The 16632-nt window shown below is 45.0% G+C and overlaps 2 long non-coding RNA genes across 2 annotated transcripts; one reads left to right on the top strand and one right to left on the bottom strand.

Moving 5' to 3' along the window:
• Nucleotides 1–699: 699 nt before the first annotated feature.
• LOC308484568 lies at nt 700–12957 on the bottom strand. The gene is made up of 5 exons (XR_013989994.1): nt 12780–12957; nt 6469–6576; nt 5070–5216; nt 2511–2642; nt 700–1128 (listed from the first exon to the last, which is right to left on the bottom strand). It is a non-coding gene; the product is annotated as an uncharacterized lncRNA (long non-coding RNA).
• On the top strand, nt 10156–11854 carry LOC308484567. Its single transcript, XR_013989993.1, has 2 exons — nt 10156–11030; nt 11265–11854. It is a non-coding gene; the product is annotated as an uncharacterized lncRNA (long non-coding RNA).
• Nucleotides 12958–16632: the final 3675 nt, after the last annotated feature.

The raw sequence follows: 16632 nt of genomic DNA, 5'->3' as shown, positions 1-16632 counted from the left end.
GTCAAAGTTACTGTTGGGTTCCCACGGGAATGGGAGACTGGATGTGACGTACACTGGTTTCCTGTTTTTCAGTGTTCTCTTGGCTTTCTTTGTGTCGGGAGGGGTAGTTGCTTCTCTGCTCTTACAGAGGCAGGATACATGCTTGTATGCTCTCAGCATAGCTTGTAAATAAAGTCAGCATGTGGCACATTACCTGCTGATCCTGCTGCTGTGTGACGATGCTCTGCTTGGGCTCAAGATAAGACGAGCCTGTATCAGCTTCAGATGGGCTGAAGCTGGTCAAAATCTCACACCTCCATGGGCAGGCTGCTAGAAGGCCGCCCACACTGCTGTGGGGTACAATCCCCTCTTAAAAGGCCCATGCTTCACCTGAAGGTCTAAATAGGCGAATAAACCATATTTCTTAAAGCCACAACATTCTCTGATATGTCTCAGTTATCCAAAGGAGCACAAACCTTGTGTGAGTGCCTGGAACGCCCTGGGCTCTTGCCACCCGACTTTTGTAACAATACCCATTTCTTCCCTCTGCAAAGACTGCCCTTCACCACCATCCCCAACACCACCAAAGACCCTTTATTTGGTGAATTCTTCATGTGCCCCCTCCATGAGAGGTCCAGAGGGCTTCAACATGAGAAAAGGAACTTATTCTTTATTTGACAAATACAGACACAGAACACAGTTTTATTTGCCATACCATTTTATTGTGATCAAGATCAAGAGAAGTTTAACCATACATTATAATATCATGAGGAAAAGTCCCCAAGCCCCACTTTTCTACTTTAGCTTATCCATCCCTGCATCCCATTCATCCTACACTAAATGCCAAATAGGGGACTCTGCAGTCCTGTGAACCCCACTTTCTCTGCACTCCCAATATCAGGTAAGCAACTTCCTCCTTCACTGTGGCTGCATATCATAAATGTCAAAGGGGAAGACTTTGCTATCTTCTAATTACTCATCAAGGTTGGACTTCTTTACTCTTCAAGGTTGGTGGTTCTGCAGTATGACAGCATTGTGCTTGTTTGATTTTGTCAAAAATGTAATCATAAGCCACTGATGCCCTTGCCAGCGTGCAAAAATCCCGTGTTGCACAGCCTTTGAAAGCCATATCAGAACGATTAAAGCCATCTAATAAAGAGAAAAAAGCATAGTCATACAAATCCTTGGGTAATACCAAGGTCACAGGGTGCAGGAGACAGAGAATGGGAACATTTTAATCATTATAAACTGTATTGTGCATATAGAAACATGTTAAAATCACATCCTAATATCATACTGATGTTTAAATAAATAAATAAAAGTCAACTTTGTTCTTATGTAGCAGGGGCCCAACCCACATGGATATGGAATTCAAAATCCATGGCTGCTTTAAGTTTTTTGTTTTTTTTTAAGGATCTTTGGATCTTTAAATTTATCTCTCTCTCTCTCTCTCTCTCTCTCTCTCTGTGTGTGTGTGTGTGTGTGTATATATATATATATATATATATATATATATATATATGTGGGTGGGTGTTTGTAATTTAACAAACAGATTATTTGTCTCTTTCTCATATACATGTACACACCAGAGGCAGAAGCACATAGTCTCATCCAGGCGCCCCATGGGACACAGAAGCCGTTTAACCGGCCATGAGCCGCCCCAGAACTGAACAACCCGCTTGGTGAGTTCCTGCGCCTCACTGTGGTGCGTCACGTAACAGCATAGGGACTCACTTCTGTGGCGTTGGAAATCACGCACACAGATGCCAGAATTGTGTCTTCACATGCGCAGACTTGCGAGGATGCTGGAAATCGCGTCTGTGCATGTGCAGACTCAGGCAAATGCCAGAGATCGCAGGCGGGCACCCTCACGCGCACTCGCTATCCAACCCACGGAGGGGCTCCGTGGGACAGATCCAGCCCAGGCAAGGTAAATCTTGCCAACACCTGGTCTCATCCATATAAGTAAAGATGGTCAAGGACCCCTGGACGGTTCAGTCCAGTAAAAGGCAACTGTGGGGTTGTGGCGCTCATCTCGCTTTCAGGCTGAGGGAGCTGGCATTTGTCCACAGACAGCTTTCTGGGTCATGAGGCCAGCATGACTAAACTGCTTCTGGTGCAACAGGACACCATGATGGAAGCCAGAGCACACAGCAACACCATTTACCTTCCCACTGCAGCAGTATTTACCTACTCGCACCGGAGTGCTTTTGAACTGCTAGGTTGGCAGGAGCTTTGACCGAGCAACGGGAGTTCACCCCATCACGCGGATTCCAAGCACTGACCTACCGATCGGCAAGCCCAAGAGGCTCAGTGGTTTAGACCACAGCGCCACCCACTCACATTATATACAAAGCAAAGCCTATTGGAACGCTAATATTATTTGGGGAAAGAAAACTCCCCTTCCCGTACACATACTATGTATTTTCTGGCAGGAAGCCACAGACTGAATGAGAGAGCATCCCCACACACACCCTAGCAAACTGCGTCCCCCTCCCACCTCTGACTCAATGGTTAACCAGAGTACTTACAATAAGCCATCACAAACTCTATGCACAGATTCTCTTCTCCTCTACACCTGACAGTCTCTGAGTCCTGACAATCTTCAAAGCTGGAAGAAATACAGCCTGGGCACACCAAACCATTGTAGGGCGGATCCGACTCTGCCAAAAGCAACCATTAGAATCAACACCTGAATCCAGACCAGATGTCTCTATTTTAATTCCTAGGCTTCAGTTATCTAATCCTATGAGAAGTTGGCAGTGTTTCCATCACATTCTGCTTCTAGAATCAAGCGTGCATTCAATGCAGTTGAAGAGTCTGACAACCAGCTTATGAAGAAAAGGGAGCAATTTTAGTTGCTGCTGTCCTGAGATAGACTGGAGAGACTCTACCCACACTATGGGTGAATTTCACTCTTGAGGGGAGGACTTACTGCAGGAGGTGACAAAGAAACCTCTTGGCATCAATATCTTGGAAAGATTCTTGTGGGAAGTTGAGATTTACCAGGTTGTAAGGCTAGGTGAGCAAATGAACGCTCCCAGAAGATAACTGAAGATGGTCTGTCATTTGGGGAGAGAGATTAGGAACTACTTTTGCACTTATTTTCTATCACTCTCTTTCTCTCTTCTCTTTCATGCTGTTGATAAATAAGTGTTATGTTTAATAGTTGCATCTGAGTTGAATGGTTCTAAATGGAGTAACTATGCCCCTGAAGGACCAGGTGCACAGCCTGGGCCTCATTCTGGACTCACAGCTGTCCATGGAGGAACAAGTTAATTCTGTGTCCAGGGCAGCTGTTTACCAGATCCATTTGTTAGGCAGGCTGAGACCCTGTCTGCCTGTACACTGTCCTGCCAGAGGGGTGCATGCTCTGGTTATCTCCCACTTGGACTACTGCAGCACACTATGTGGGGCTGCCAGATTGGTGAGTGGGAGCAGCCGCCGGAACCATATAACACTGGATCCCGGCGCCAGTGGACAGAAATTGTGGACAGTAGGACGGAGAGCACTGGATCCCTGCCAGCTCTTCTAGGGCCCGGAGGAGCTGGAGGGGGTCCTTTTGATCTTGGAGGAATTCAAATAATTCTCACATAACATAGAGTCGGGAAGCATGTCCCACAATACAGCATTTTATACAGACATATGCAGATATCAGGTCATTAAGAGGCATCAGAGAGAATTTGTTGACTTGCCATTTATAAACTCTATTTTTGGAACAAAGCCTGTTGCCATTAATGAGAACTTGGCAGTCAAAGGAGAGATAAGAGGACTGAATACCAAAATAATTGGACAGAGAAGGAGATGAATTAAAAAATGCCTGCTGTGTGTTAACAATACAAAAACTTTACTACAGAAGGTGTGAGCCACAGAAGTGACTGATTAGACTGAGAATCAGGATGAATAATATTAGTTTTGAATTTGGAAAAATAGCCGAAACATGAGAGACATGAATGAGGATGAATATCTCTAGACAACTAGAACATGGGAATTCCCCAAAATTATTTATTATTGGAATATATAATTGGTGGTATTGTTATTATTGTAATATGCATTGATTTGATTTGATTTGATTTGTCATTAATTGGAAGATTGTTATTGAAAATGAATAAAAAAATTAACACAAACACCGGCTCCCAGTATGTTTCTGGGCATAATTCAAAGTCTTGGTGCTGGCCTTTAAAGCTATAAACAGCCACAAACCAGTATACCTGAAGAAGCATCTCTACCCCCATCATTCAGCCTGGACATTCTGTATTGGAAAGCTTTTAACATTTTATGTTTTATTATGTTTTTGTTTAAGCTGGAAGCCACTAAGTTTGGCTGGGACAGATGGGTGGGGTACAAATATTATTAGTATTACAAACCCAAGGAGACATTGAAACTCATCATTTATTGAAATAGCCATTCTAATTACCACCCAAGACTCACAGAGATCTACTGTTCCCAACAGCAAACAGGCGCTCTCATAAATTGCCATCTCCCACCAAAGGATAGGTGGAGCTGCACACATCTGCTACCTGGTTCTCATCCTTTCCACCAAGGAGTGCACTCAAACAATTCAACCCACACAAGATGAACCCCCCCCCCCGCAAAAACCCTTGGTAGAGGGCACCCTCAACCCAATCCCTCAGCAGTGCTGCTTTGTAGTTTTCTGGATGGCCATTAGTACCAACAGATGGTTCCCCTCACTACCTCCTCGGATCTGCACAACAGGATAACACCCAGGGTCAGCACGGCTATCAGGGAACAAGGAGGACATGTGTTCTTCTCTCTCTCTCTCTCTCTCTCTCTCTCTCTCTCTCTCTCTCTCTCTCTCAAATCCCCCAATTTATCCAGGGTGTTTTCTCCACATTCTCAGGGGTCATCTGAAGCTGTTGATCAATCAACAGTTAACATAGGCTACCTGTTTTCTCTTTGAGAAACAGGTGGTGAGGGTGATTCTAACCATCTTCCATGCAAACTAGGAGAAGAATCTTGGTCTAGAACAGTAGCATTAGTCTATTCTATGGGTACCCAAGGATGAAACCTGAAACCAAAATGACCTTCATTCTCAGGGTATGTAGATTCAAAAGCATGCAGATATTTACCAGGTGCGGATTGGTTATTGCATTTATTACCCTGGCAGCAGTGTATTCTACGTCGGAAATATATATCTTCTAGTGTAGTAAAGCTGTAATCCCCTGGGGTACAATCTGAAGTGCATCCCCACCTTTCTGTTTTTATTATCATATCATCTGTGAGAAGGACAAAGAAAGATATAGGTACAATTCAAAACCAAAATTTTTCAAATCAGCCCCCTAATGATTGAAATTTATATGATGCTTCCTAATACAGTGTTACCTCGGGTTAAGTACTTAATTCATTCCGGAGGTCCGTTCTTAACCTGAAACTGTTCTTAACCTGAAGCACCACTTTAGCTAATGGGGCCTCCTGCTGCTGCCATGCCACTGGAGCACAATTTCTGTTCTCATCCTGAAGCAAAGTTCTTAACCCAAGGTACTATTTATTTGTTAGCAGAGTCTGTAACCTGAAGCGTATGTAACCTGAAGAGTATGTAACCCGAGGTACCACTGTATACATATTGATGCAACAGAGAAGTCAGATAAATGCTGCTGAGTGACAACATCTTTACCCAAAAGAAAAGTGCCTAACCTGCTGATAACATAATAAAGAATGTAAGGAGGGAGCTGGAGCCCAAGAAAGGAAAAGAGGTGGTAAGGGAACAACTAGCTATTTTAAGTCAATTCCAATCTCCAGCGCCCGATGAGCTGCACCCAATGATACTAAAGGAGTTTGTGGATGTAATAGAAATACAATTTAGAATCACCTAGCACATTACACTCTTTGCTTAAAACAGGCAAGTGATTCATGGGGGGAAAGGATGGGGCCCTGTGGCTATGGACTCTCTAGTCCAATTTTCAAACTATGGCATGACAGAGTTAATTCATTCAAATCAAGATGCCCCAGAAACATTAAATTCCTGTTTTATGGTTACACTACAATATTGTTTGTTGTTACAACATTGTTACAATATTTATTGCTAAAATACAGAAAATAGAGTTGGTTTGTCCTCTCTATATACAATATTGTTCCTACTTCCTGAAGAGCCCCGGCAGGTTGTATTATTTCCTGTTCTTTCCTTTTCCCTCTACTCTTTTCATTCCATTGATCTCGCCTCAATCTGGCTCTCACAAAATGAAAAATGTTTTGCAAGTAAGCCTTTGTGGGGATGGATGATAGATAAATGTTTGTTCTTTTAAAAATAGATCTCTTATGGCTTCATTTGATTTTAGAATGTATCTGTCAGAGTTTGAAGATGTGAGCTGTCACCAGATTGTTGCACTTTTTGACATTTTGACAAGAGCACAGTCTGTGGTCATTTTGCATTCATACATGCACATCATCTATTATTATTATTATTATAATCCCCTGATAATACAGGACCCACACACTCAGCTTTATTGGACTAAGAGGCTTTACACTCACCTAAATTAAATCGAGTAAAATTTGAAATGCAGCTATCCTCTCCAATACTACAGAACTCTGACACTCCCCTTCCACGGTAAATATGCCGGTAACATTGATGCCATACATCTAGGAGGAAAGAGTAGGAAACAATCAGTGCCATGGGTTTCTCATTCCTTGAGAAATGACATCTACATACATTCACAGAGAGAAATCTGACCTTGATCTCAGCTCTTGGATGCAAACCACTATTAACAGACACGAGGAATCTTACATATCTCAAGATTCCACATGTGTACACACACACACACACACACACACACACACACACCATCTCGTCTATCTCTCTCACACACAAATATACACAGACACAGACAGATGCACAGCCTTATTCCCATGCACACACATTTCCCTGCACCTCAACACATGGCGATAGGAAGATTCAAACCTCCCTCTCATAGTCCCAGTGTTGTTCTCAGTTCTTGCCATCACCAACCATTTGAGCAGCGACATTTTAGATAGGATTTCATAAGTACTATCACACACTTCCATACACAGCCACATTATTGGTGCTGGTAAGTGTGCCAACAGCCCAAAAAATAGCTGTTGGCTAGATGGGGAGGGCCTGGAGGTTATGGGAAGAAAGGTGCAGCAGGAGATGCTTCCCCATCTACCTTCCTTCCCAAACACTGCTAGTTGCCAACACAGGGATGGCAGGTAGGCAACCTGTTACAGGCTGCATGAGGTCTTCATGAACAGTGTATCAATCCCAAACAGGGTAGCCAGAACAGCACAGGAAGCGCAACTGTTTACCTTGAAGTCAAGCAGCACCTGAGATCCCTGTGTTTTATTCCACCCACTCCCCATTTCTCCATTTGGTGTCACCAATCACTGCTTCAGGAAGAAAAAATATGAAAGAATCTGGGAGTCCCATTGTTGAGCTGACCTCAAGTAACAGAAATACCCTCTACTAGTGTAATAGTCACCTTTACAAAATTTGCTACACCATCTGAATGTGAGGTATGTATGAGGTGCATGTCCATGATGCATGTTGGACACATTTGTGCCCCATTCTAAACTCCTAATACTCCACTCTTCTATTTACACTTGGTTTACTCTGAATGACAAGAAATAATGACTCACTGCCTTGTGGTTGAGTTCAGTTGTTTGCAATTTGGAGCAGTCCCTTTATTCTGCTGGGCCACTGATTCCTTATGGCTGAAACTGAGTTGAGATTCTATGGGTCATTCACAAATCCTTGTGAATGAACCATAGTCTTCTGTGGTAACCAATTGATGGAAACCAGCCGTCATTTTGGGGTGCAAGGCAAAGAAAAACACACACAAAGGCAATATTTCCATGGACGGAGGGTAAAAAGCTCCTTCCTCTCTCTCCTCCGATTTTATTATCCTTTGTTCTCTCCAGCCGCATGGCTGCATTCCAATGTCTCACGTTACCTCATCCGGTCAAGCTTTAACCCACCCACAAACCATATAGGGTTACACTGCCCAGAGGGGGGGGGACATAACTCCATATGAGGTCATGCATTCCAATACATTGTAAAGCTCAGAGTGCTGGTCAGCCGAGGTCAGCAAGGCACCAGGTGGCACTACAAGCCTTTACCATGACTTCCTGGCTCCCACATGCCCTCTTTCTTTATTTATTTAATCAGAGTCATATATGTCAGTACCAATACGGTTATATCGAGCGCGATAGGCGACTCTTGTGAGACCGGAAGCGGGCCGCGGACTGGAGAACCATGCAGTACATACAGAAATTAAAGAAGGAATACATTGTATACAGCAACACAAAATAATGCAAATAACTACTATAATGATCACTAAAATCAATAAATGTCGAAGCCAACTTCCATCTGGAAGCCAAGAATATAAGAATTCTGATTCCAAGCTGCATGGTAGCTTCCTTTCTAGTTTATTAGCCATGCACTGGTGTCACTTCTATAGCACTGAAATTGGTCATTGTATGTTCCTGTAAGAGAACAAGAGCTATTAAAAGTGAAATTCAATGTATATTGACAGTTTGGATATATGCCCCATGATTCTTTCCCCTCTTTAATTTGAAAACAAATGGGGGCAGGCTCATGGAGGGTCAATTGTACTGGAGGCCAAAAAGTTTGCTTAGGGGATATAATATTAGTAAATTGAAAAGATCCATTGACAGGCACATCATGAAGCATTATGCCTGAATGACTGGCAAAGGGCGGCATGTGCATACATAACCAACATTTAGAAGCATGCAATAAACTGGTAAACTTAATCATATCTTGTACAAAAATATTATTCCTCCATATCTTAGGATAATTTTCTACCCTAAAAGTCTTATTCAACAACGCTGTCCTTATAGTTCGAAAGTGGCTGAGCCGTAGATGCTGCCAGCCAGAGTAGGGTTCAGGCGACAGCTGCTTGCCAGCCGATAAGGTGAAATATGGTGGTTTCAACTGGACTGGGTCGTCTGCTTCTCTTCCTTGTATAATGGAGCAGCAAAAGATGGCAAGGCAAATGGTTAGGAAGGCGCATCCGCGGTTAAAGACTCGCCATGGCCGCACGCATCGAGCTGGAACCCACAAAGGCTTGTCCTCGACGTCCACTGCCGCTTACCCTCGTCCCCACGTGATCAGCGGGACAGGTCCATGCCATGTGGGATCGGGCAAGCGTCGGTACACCACCAAGGGGCAGGGGAGTGCCTCCTCCTTCCTAAAATGCAATTAAGCGGGGGTATGGGTCCTAAGATGTGGACATAAAAATATGGTTAAGTACAAAAAGAACTTGGTGAACAGCCGAAGGGATATCCGCTGTTGGTATGCTTCGGCCGCCAAGCTGTTTAAGCAATAGTGTTTTGAACGTCAGGTGTGCTCTTTCCACCTGTGGAGTTAAAGGGTATGCCATGAGTTAATTTCACATTCCACAACATACAAAATTCTGAAAATGTTTTAGAGATATATGCTGGACCATTATCAGTTTTGATACGCGCAGGTTTACCCATGACTGAGAAACAGCGGATAGTGTGCTGAATGACATGCTATAGTATAGGATCAGAAAAGAGAGAAAAGGCAGAAATGTTCTTCAGTGCTGCATCTGCTCTTGCATTGCCCTCTGCTAAATACCCTGGGTGCGATGTGTGGGAGCGAAGATGTGCAACATAATAAGGGAACTCTCTGTGCTGAAGTAAGGCCTGCAGGGCAAGAAACAAGGAAAACAAGTCAGAATCCAAGGAAGGAGTTATATAAGATATTGGTAAAATAGCAAAAAGGCGATATACATACTGAGTATCCACAATAAGATTGAAAGGTTGAGTAGGAAAGGATTGAAAGGCAAGAATCACAGCTGCTAGCTCAGCTCGCTGAGCGGAAGACTGTGGAGGGGTAAATAAGCATTTCCATTTTCCTCCCATGTCACCCCCCCCCCTACTTTTCGTTCCATCCGTGAAGAGGGTTAAAAATGATGACACCTATAAAATCATCTAAAGCAATTTGCATGGCAGCATTTGTTATCAATAAATGCTGCTGTTCAGTCTGTGAGAAAAGTAAATAAATTGAGGTAACATCATAACCGCTTAAAGTTATCGCTTGTGAATGTCCTTTGATAACAGTGTCTGATGTGGATTCAGTTACTGAATAAATGTTCTTCGATGGGATGTGCGGTAAATGTAACCATTCTATAATGCAGATAGTCTTCTTCTTGTTCTGCCTGAGCATATAAAATTCCTGTTGGCACAATGGTGTAGCAAATACTGCCAGATGCAGCTTGTGTGCAGCACCTCTAGGTGGCGCATGCGGAAAGGTTTCAATGCTTCACTCACAAAATGTTGACAAAGTGTAGGGGAGTTCCGCATGCCTTGAGGCAGGACAATCCACTGATATCGCTGGTTGGGCTGCGAATTGTGATATACTGGCAATGTAAAAGCAAACTGTTCCTTGTCTGCTGGAGCCAGTGGGATGAAGATGGTTCAATGTGGCCGAAAGTCAATTGTTCAGAAATAAGCTGTTCAGAAACAAGATGGTGTCATTGCTGTGGATTTCCCTTTTGGTGGAGGCCACCGTTCTACCCACACTGAGGTATCGGTGATCCTGGTTTGCCACGCTGGAAACGTTGTATCGGTGGCTACAGGCTGGTTTTTATTTTGCGCTGCCACCAGCAGATGAGCTGCTGTACCTACAGACTGACAAATGCGAAGCATGGCTGCTGTGTCTGTGGCAGGATTGTGTATTATCGGTTGTAACGCAACCTTACAATCCTCATTGGCATTTCCAAAGGCCAATTGTTTGATAATTATTTGTTTGGCTTCAGGATTTTCAATTTGGCTACTCACTGCTGTAATCAGCCTGTCCATAAAGGAAGAATATGATTCTCTTGCCTCTTGCCTGATTGAACTCCACCTTGACTGAATACTGGTGGGTTCTGGGATTTTTCTCATTGCTTGTTTAGCAGCAAGAGCAGTATCCCTCAATAAAATCTGCAGCAGTGTGGCTTGTACTGAAGCCTGAGCAAAGGCCCCACGCCCCATCATAGCATCCATCACATCTGCGAGGGTAAGATTAGGATTATTCCCTCTTGCTTGTTGCAGTAAGGCAGGAGCATAACCACGACAGGCGATTTCCCATTCATGAGCAAATAATACACCAGCTGATGGGGGTAAAACTGTACGTGCCAAAAGCTTGATGTCATCTGGCACCAACAGCTGGGCTAATGTGGCTTCCAAAAGCGCCTGTGTGAATGGTGCTTGAAGTCCATTTGTCCTGACTGACAATTGGAGCTCTTTCAAGATTTTAAAGTCAAAAGGTTGGTGCTGGGCTTGAGTTCCTGCTGGAGCACCAGCAGGGGGCACAATAACAGGGAATGCCAGGGTATCCTGAGATAAGGAACAGGCAAGGGCTGCACGTTGAAAGGGGGTAGCTGGTTCTGCTGCTGAAAGAGCAGGGTCATTTCCAGCCAGACCACGGTATTTTTGCAGGATTGGGTCCTCTGGTGAGGAACTGCAGTCCGGAGGCTTGGGTTCTGGAGCTGCTGGCAGGGCAAGGATTGGGACAGATGGCAGAACAGCAGACTGAATTAAAGAAGCTGGAGGTTGTGCTGGCAATGCAGCCAGGGAGATATTTTTTGGTGATAAAGAACCCATGGCGTAATGAACCTTGCACCATGCATTTAAAATCCGAACACTTATGTTGGGGAGCTCATGAAAATGTTCACCAATCTTGTCCCAATGTTTTAATTCGCATGTTCCATTCAAAGGGAACCAGGGATAATGTTCATCAATGCACAGAATGAGCTGTATCAAATCACCCTCAGGAACTTCCAATTTGTTGGAGGAGAGGAGAAATTTTAAGTCTTTTAAAAATTTCTGTTGGGGAGTAGTCAAAGAGCTGCCCATTTTTCAAAAATCAATATAATAGAAGGGATCGAACTCACCGGGATCTTTTTAAGATGATTAGCGCTTGCAATCCTTGCCGGACGTAGTGAGCCGATGATATGCACTGCTTGGATCGAAAATCCTCTCACAGTTTCTTTTAAAATCCTCTTAGTCTGCCTCAGACTGTTTGCTTCAAGTTGCTTCTTTTTTCTCTTTTAAAAACCTCAGCCGTATCCTTTTATTCTTCCTCAGAGAGGGCACCACTTGTGGTAACCAATTGACGGAAACCAGCCGTCATTTTGGGGTGCAAGGCAAAGAAAAACACACACAAAGGCAATATTTCCATGGACGGAGGGTAAAAAGCTCCTTCCTCTCTCTCCTCCGATTTTATTATCCTTTGTTCTCTCCAGCCGCATGGCTGCATTCCAATGTCTCACGTTACCTCATCCGGTCAAGCTTTAACCCACCCACAAACCATATAGGGTTACACTGCCCAGAGGGGGGGGGGACATAACTCCATATGAGGTCATGCATTCCAATACATTGTAAAGCTCAGAGTGCTGGTCAGCCGAGGTCAGCAAGGCACCAGGTGGCACTACAAGCCTTTACCATGACTTCCTGGCTCCCACAGTCTTCACTCTTTTTAACACTCAGAACCATGTTCGCTTGGCTCCTTTAATCCACCTCTAACCCATTCAACTCAACCAAGCTCCCAGTCAAAAGAAAATAAACATAAAAGCAGTGCTCCTTTCCAGACTTCAAAATGAGGTCTGTAACTTAGAACATGTAACTGAAGTTTGCTGGTCTTCTCCCCTCTCCAAAATTTAGAGTCCAGATTCTCAGATCCTCCTATTCTTATCCATATTTTCAGCTCCTTTTCTCTTCCAAAAACCTATTTCAGTCTTTCCATTCTGACCCCTGCTAACACCCATCCAGATATGATTAAGAGAAACATTCCTACTCACCAGAAGAAACTAGGACAAAGAGAAAGCACATACTCAGGAAAGCCTTCATAATGCCAGAGCGATCAAAAGCCAAGGAGCACTTGAAACAAACCACCAGGTGAGCTGTGGAAGAAGAAGCTGGCTTGGGAAAATTTATAGGAGAAGGAAAGGTGCCTGAGAATTCTAGCTGGGAAGGAGTGGTGGGATATTATGGAAACAGAGAGTGCATGCTGTCCCCAAAATCCTGTTTTTTAAAATTGGAACACAAAGCTCCTTTTTGATTGTGGATGCAATCATTTTTAGGACTTCTGTGGCAGCCAGCCAGATGCCTCTTCCAGTCCAACCGCACCCTCATTGTTAGTCAACTGGAACTTTAAAGAAGTGAATTCTTTCCAGTCTTTTCTCCAGCTCTGTTTTATCACAAGGCCTGTGGAGGTAACATATTCCCAACAAGGCACAAAGTAATCAACAATCACACACACATCTCTTTATCTTCCCAGCAATCAGGTGAACCTGGAACCTGCTTGTATCCATGGAACCACTCCTTTGCATTGTCAGTTTCGTAGCTTCTCAGTATCTTTTTAAACGTAGTCATGATGGCTACCTTCCCTCCAGTATGAGAGGCAGTAAGCCTCTTACTACCAGTTGCTGCAGATCACATGTTGAGAATGTGATGCCCAAAGGGATGCAAACACAGCACCACTGCTTTCTGGGCCTATGGATCAATTTGAAAGTGAGGAGACCCAGAGATTTGTGTGTGTCAGACACTTCCTCTCCTAACAGGGGTGGCTGCCTGAGGCTCAGAAGAGAGAGAAAATAAAAGTTTCAGATCTCTGTGGTAGGGCTGATTGGGCCGATCTTACTCAGGGCTTGCTCTACAACAATGGCTCCAGCCTCGGATGAAGTTTTTTTTTGGGGGGGGGGTCCATGGACAATCACACATTCTAAAGAATAGCCCCCAGAGGAAGACAAACGCCAGAGAACCACGTGGAAGAGCAACTGAAAACAGGTTGGACAACACAACCCGAAGCTGCACAAGAGAAACACGCCTACATGATAGGAATGAATCAGTTTTCTGATTTGACTGACACAATGTTTAAGCAGGAAATGCTTAAGTTCAGTCCTAAGTGGGGCCATCACTTAATACTGTTCCTGGCCATCACTTAATATTGTTAGATGGAAGTATGTTTTGAATTGTAATTGTTTTTAGGATGTATTATTCTGTTTCTACTTCATTTTTGTTTTTCAATCTTATGCCTCTTTGCTGACCTAGGCCCCTTGAGGAGGAAGGGTGGGATATAAATTCAATAAATAGTAATTGTATGTTCAGACCTTTAAACCTTCCCTTTAAACAAATTCTGACAAGACTCAAATTTTGGTTTGGTTTTTGGCAGAATTTAGGCCACAACTTTATTTATTACAGCATGTGAGTGGTTGCATAGGCCCTGATTCGACTAGCTGCCTGCACCGTTGCAGGTAGCGCTGACCCAGAGCACCAGCATAGGTCAGCCTAGGGTGAACATCCACATAGGCGGAAAGCTGGGAACAGGTTATGTCCACCAGCCAGATGTCCCCCTGGACTCTGGCATGGGCACAGCCCCTTCACAGGGTTGACCAAACCATTGAGTCCCTGGATTCCTTTAATGGAATACCCTTCACATAGGGGTGGCGAGAGTGTATCCCTATCACCTGAACCAGAGCCTATCCTCCACACGAGCCCCGTGCTCGCCAACAACCACTCACACCTGTAACCAATCCCTTAACCCTGCTGACACGGAGGTCAGCCAAAAAAAATCATTCCCAGTCACAGACAGATGAACCCCATCAAGCTTGTAAAGGGACGCATCACGGAAGGTAATGCCTGGGTGATAGCTCACCATCCCTGCCCAAGGCCAGAACGTTTTTTGCCACTGTGCTCTGGGTGCTCATCTTGGCTCTCCCGGTGGCAGCTGGGTATTGGCTGCCTTGCCACATGTCACTGCCATCAGTGACCAAATTTTGAGTCCAGGAAGAGCCTCCTTCAACTCTTCAAAGTCTTCCTGCAAGCGGGACCGCAAGCTCAGACAGGGGCTTCCGCCAATTGCGCCCAGCTGCACCACCACCACCGCAGGCGTGCCTCCACAGACACCTTCGTCTGCACCATTGGGAGAAGCCCCTCCCAAGGCATTCCTCGTCTGGACACCCAGGAGACGCTCACGTGGTCAGGGAGCCCGAACCTGCATCCGAATTCAGACTCCGCCGCCCTCTTGCTGACCCAGTGGACAATGCTGTGCCCAACTATCCAGACGTGCAGGATAGCCAGACCTAGGAATGAACAAAATAACATTAGCAACTGCACCTCAATGCCACATCTGAACATAAGCCTTGTATTCTTCAGATTTCCAGCGGCCTAGGTCCTTAATCCTGTCGACGGACAGGCCCCAATGTGCAGCAGTGGTAGCTGCCCGAATATGAAAGGAATGAGGTGTGAACTCGCTGGCCGACAGGCGGCATGCTGCGATAGCCTCACACATTAAAAGAAGAAGAAGAGTTTGGATTTGATATCCCGCTTTATCACTACCCGAAGGAGTCTCAAAATGGCTAACATTCTCCTTTCCCTTCCTCCCCCACAACAAACACTCTGTGAGGTGAGTGGGGCTGAGAGACTTCAAAGAAGTGTGACTGGCCCAAGGTCACCCACAGCTGCATGTGGAGGAGCGGAGACACAAACCCGGTTCCCCAGATTACGAGTCTATCGCTCTTAACCACTACACCACACTGGCTCTCAATTAGAGCAGCAAATTGATGCCTCCTTAACAAGGATCCATCCTCGTGAACCAGGAAGGGACCATCCCCAGGTGGGCAAAGTGACAATATTTCTTGGCATCCTTAACTGGACAAGGGCCGGGCTTACCAGTGGCAGGCAGCCTCATCAAGGCGCCTTTGCCCAACTGATCAGTTTTTGAATTGTGAATAGTGAGCACCAGATCAGCACCAGACAGCTGAATGTTCTGCAAAAACAAGCCCATAGGAGCCCCTCCACCTGCTGACTCCAGCACCACTTCACACACACGCAGTGCACCAAAAAATGCAATTGAAAATGCTGCCAAAAAGAGTCTCACTTCATAAGTAGACCAGCAAATTACCCTCAGCATGTTGCGCATAGCACAAATAATGTCCAATGCGACCGGCCGTCTTCCTGGTGCCCTAGGTGGCCGCAATTTGGCCCAGCCCTCCAGAGCCTTGTGCACCACAAACTTTGCACAAGGGTCTCAGGAGTAAAGGGACTTACAGAAAAATAAAATGGCAGGCGACTGAATTCGGATGGACTTCACAGCACGACCCATAAAACGCAGGTGAGCCAAATACTGCAACACCTGCTGTGTAGAAGATGACTCTGTGCTAGGACTAGTTGTGAGCTGCGCTCTGAAAGCTAAAAAGTCCATCCAGGCCTTCTTATAAGACCTCAAAGTAGAAGGAGGAATAGATGCCACCACTCCCTGGAAAACTAGCTGCTGCCAAGGTTCCAAAGTTGGACTAGGAAATATTCCAGAAGCTTCTGGGCACCTGGAGCCAGGGATCTGAAGCGCTCCATCTGAAAGCAGGATAGGGCATCAGCAATATCATTATTAGCACCAGGAATAAAACGTGTGGAAAACACAATATTAAACCCGAGGCATCGCAGCAGAAACGTGCGCAAGAGGGCAGAGACTCTGCCGGAGCGGGATGACTGCCTTGCCCACCACGGCCTGCTTATCTGACGAAAAACAGACCCACCGGTACTTGAACTCCTTGGTCCAGATGTGCACTGCTACTACAATGGGGAAAAACTCAAGAAAGGTTAAATCGTGGGTAACAGCAATGTCTTGCCAATGCTCTGAGTGCACCAGCATCC

This window comes from Podarcis pityusensis (assembly GCF_964106645.2).
Source record: "Podarcis pityusensis genome assembly, chromosome: 8".
In the NCBI taxonomy this organism is placed as follows: Eukaryota; Metazoa; Chordata; class Lepidosauria; order Squamata; family Lacertidae; genus Podarcis; species Podarcis pityusensis.
The sequence above is the reverse complement of the archived record's forward strand: the minus strand, read 5'-3'. Positions and strand labels throughout refer to the sequence as shown.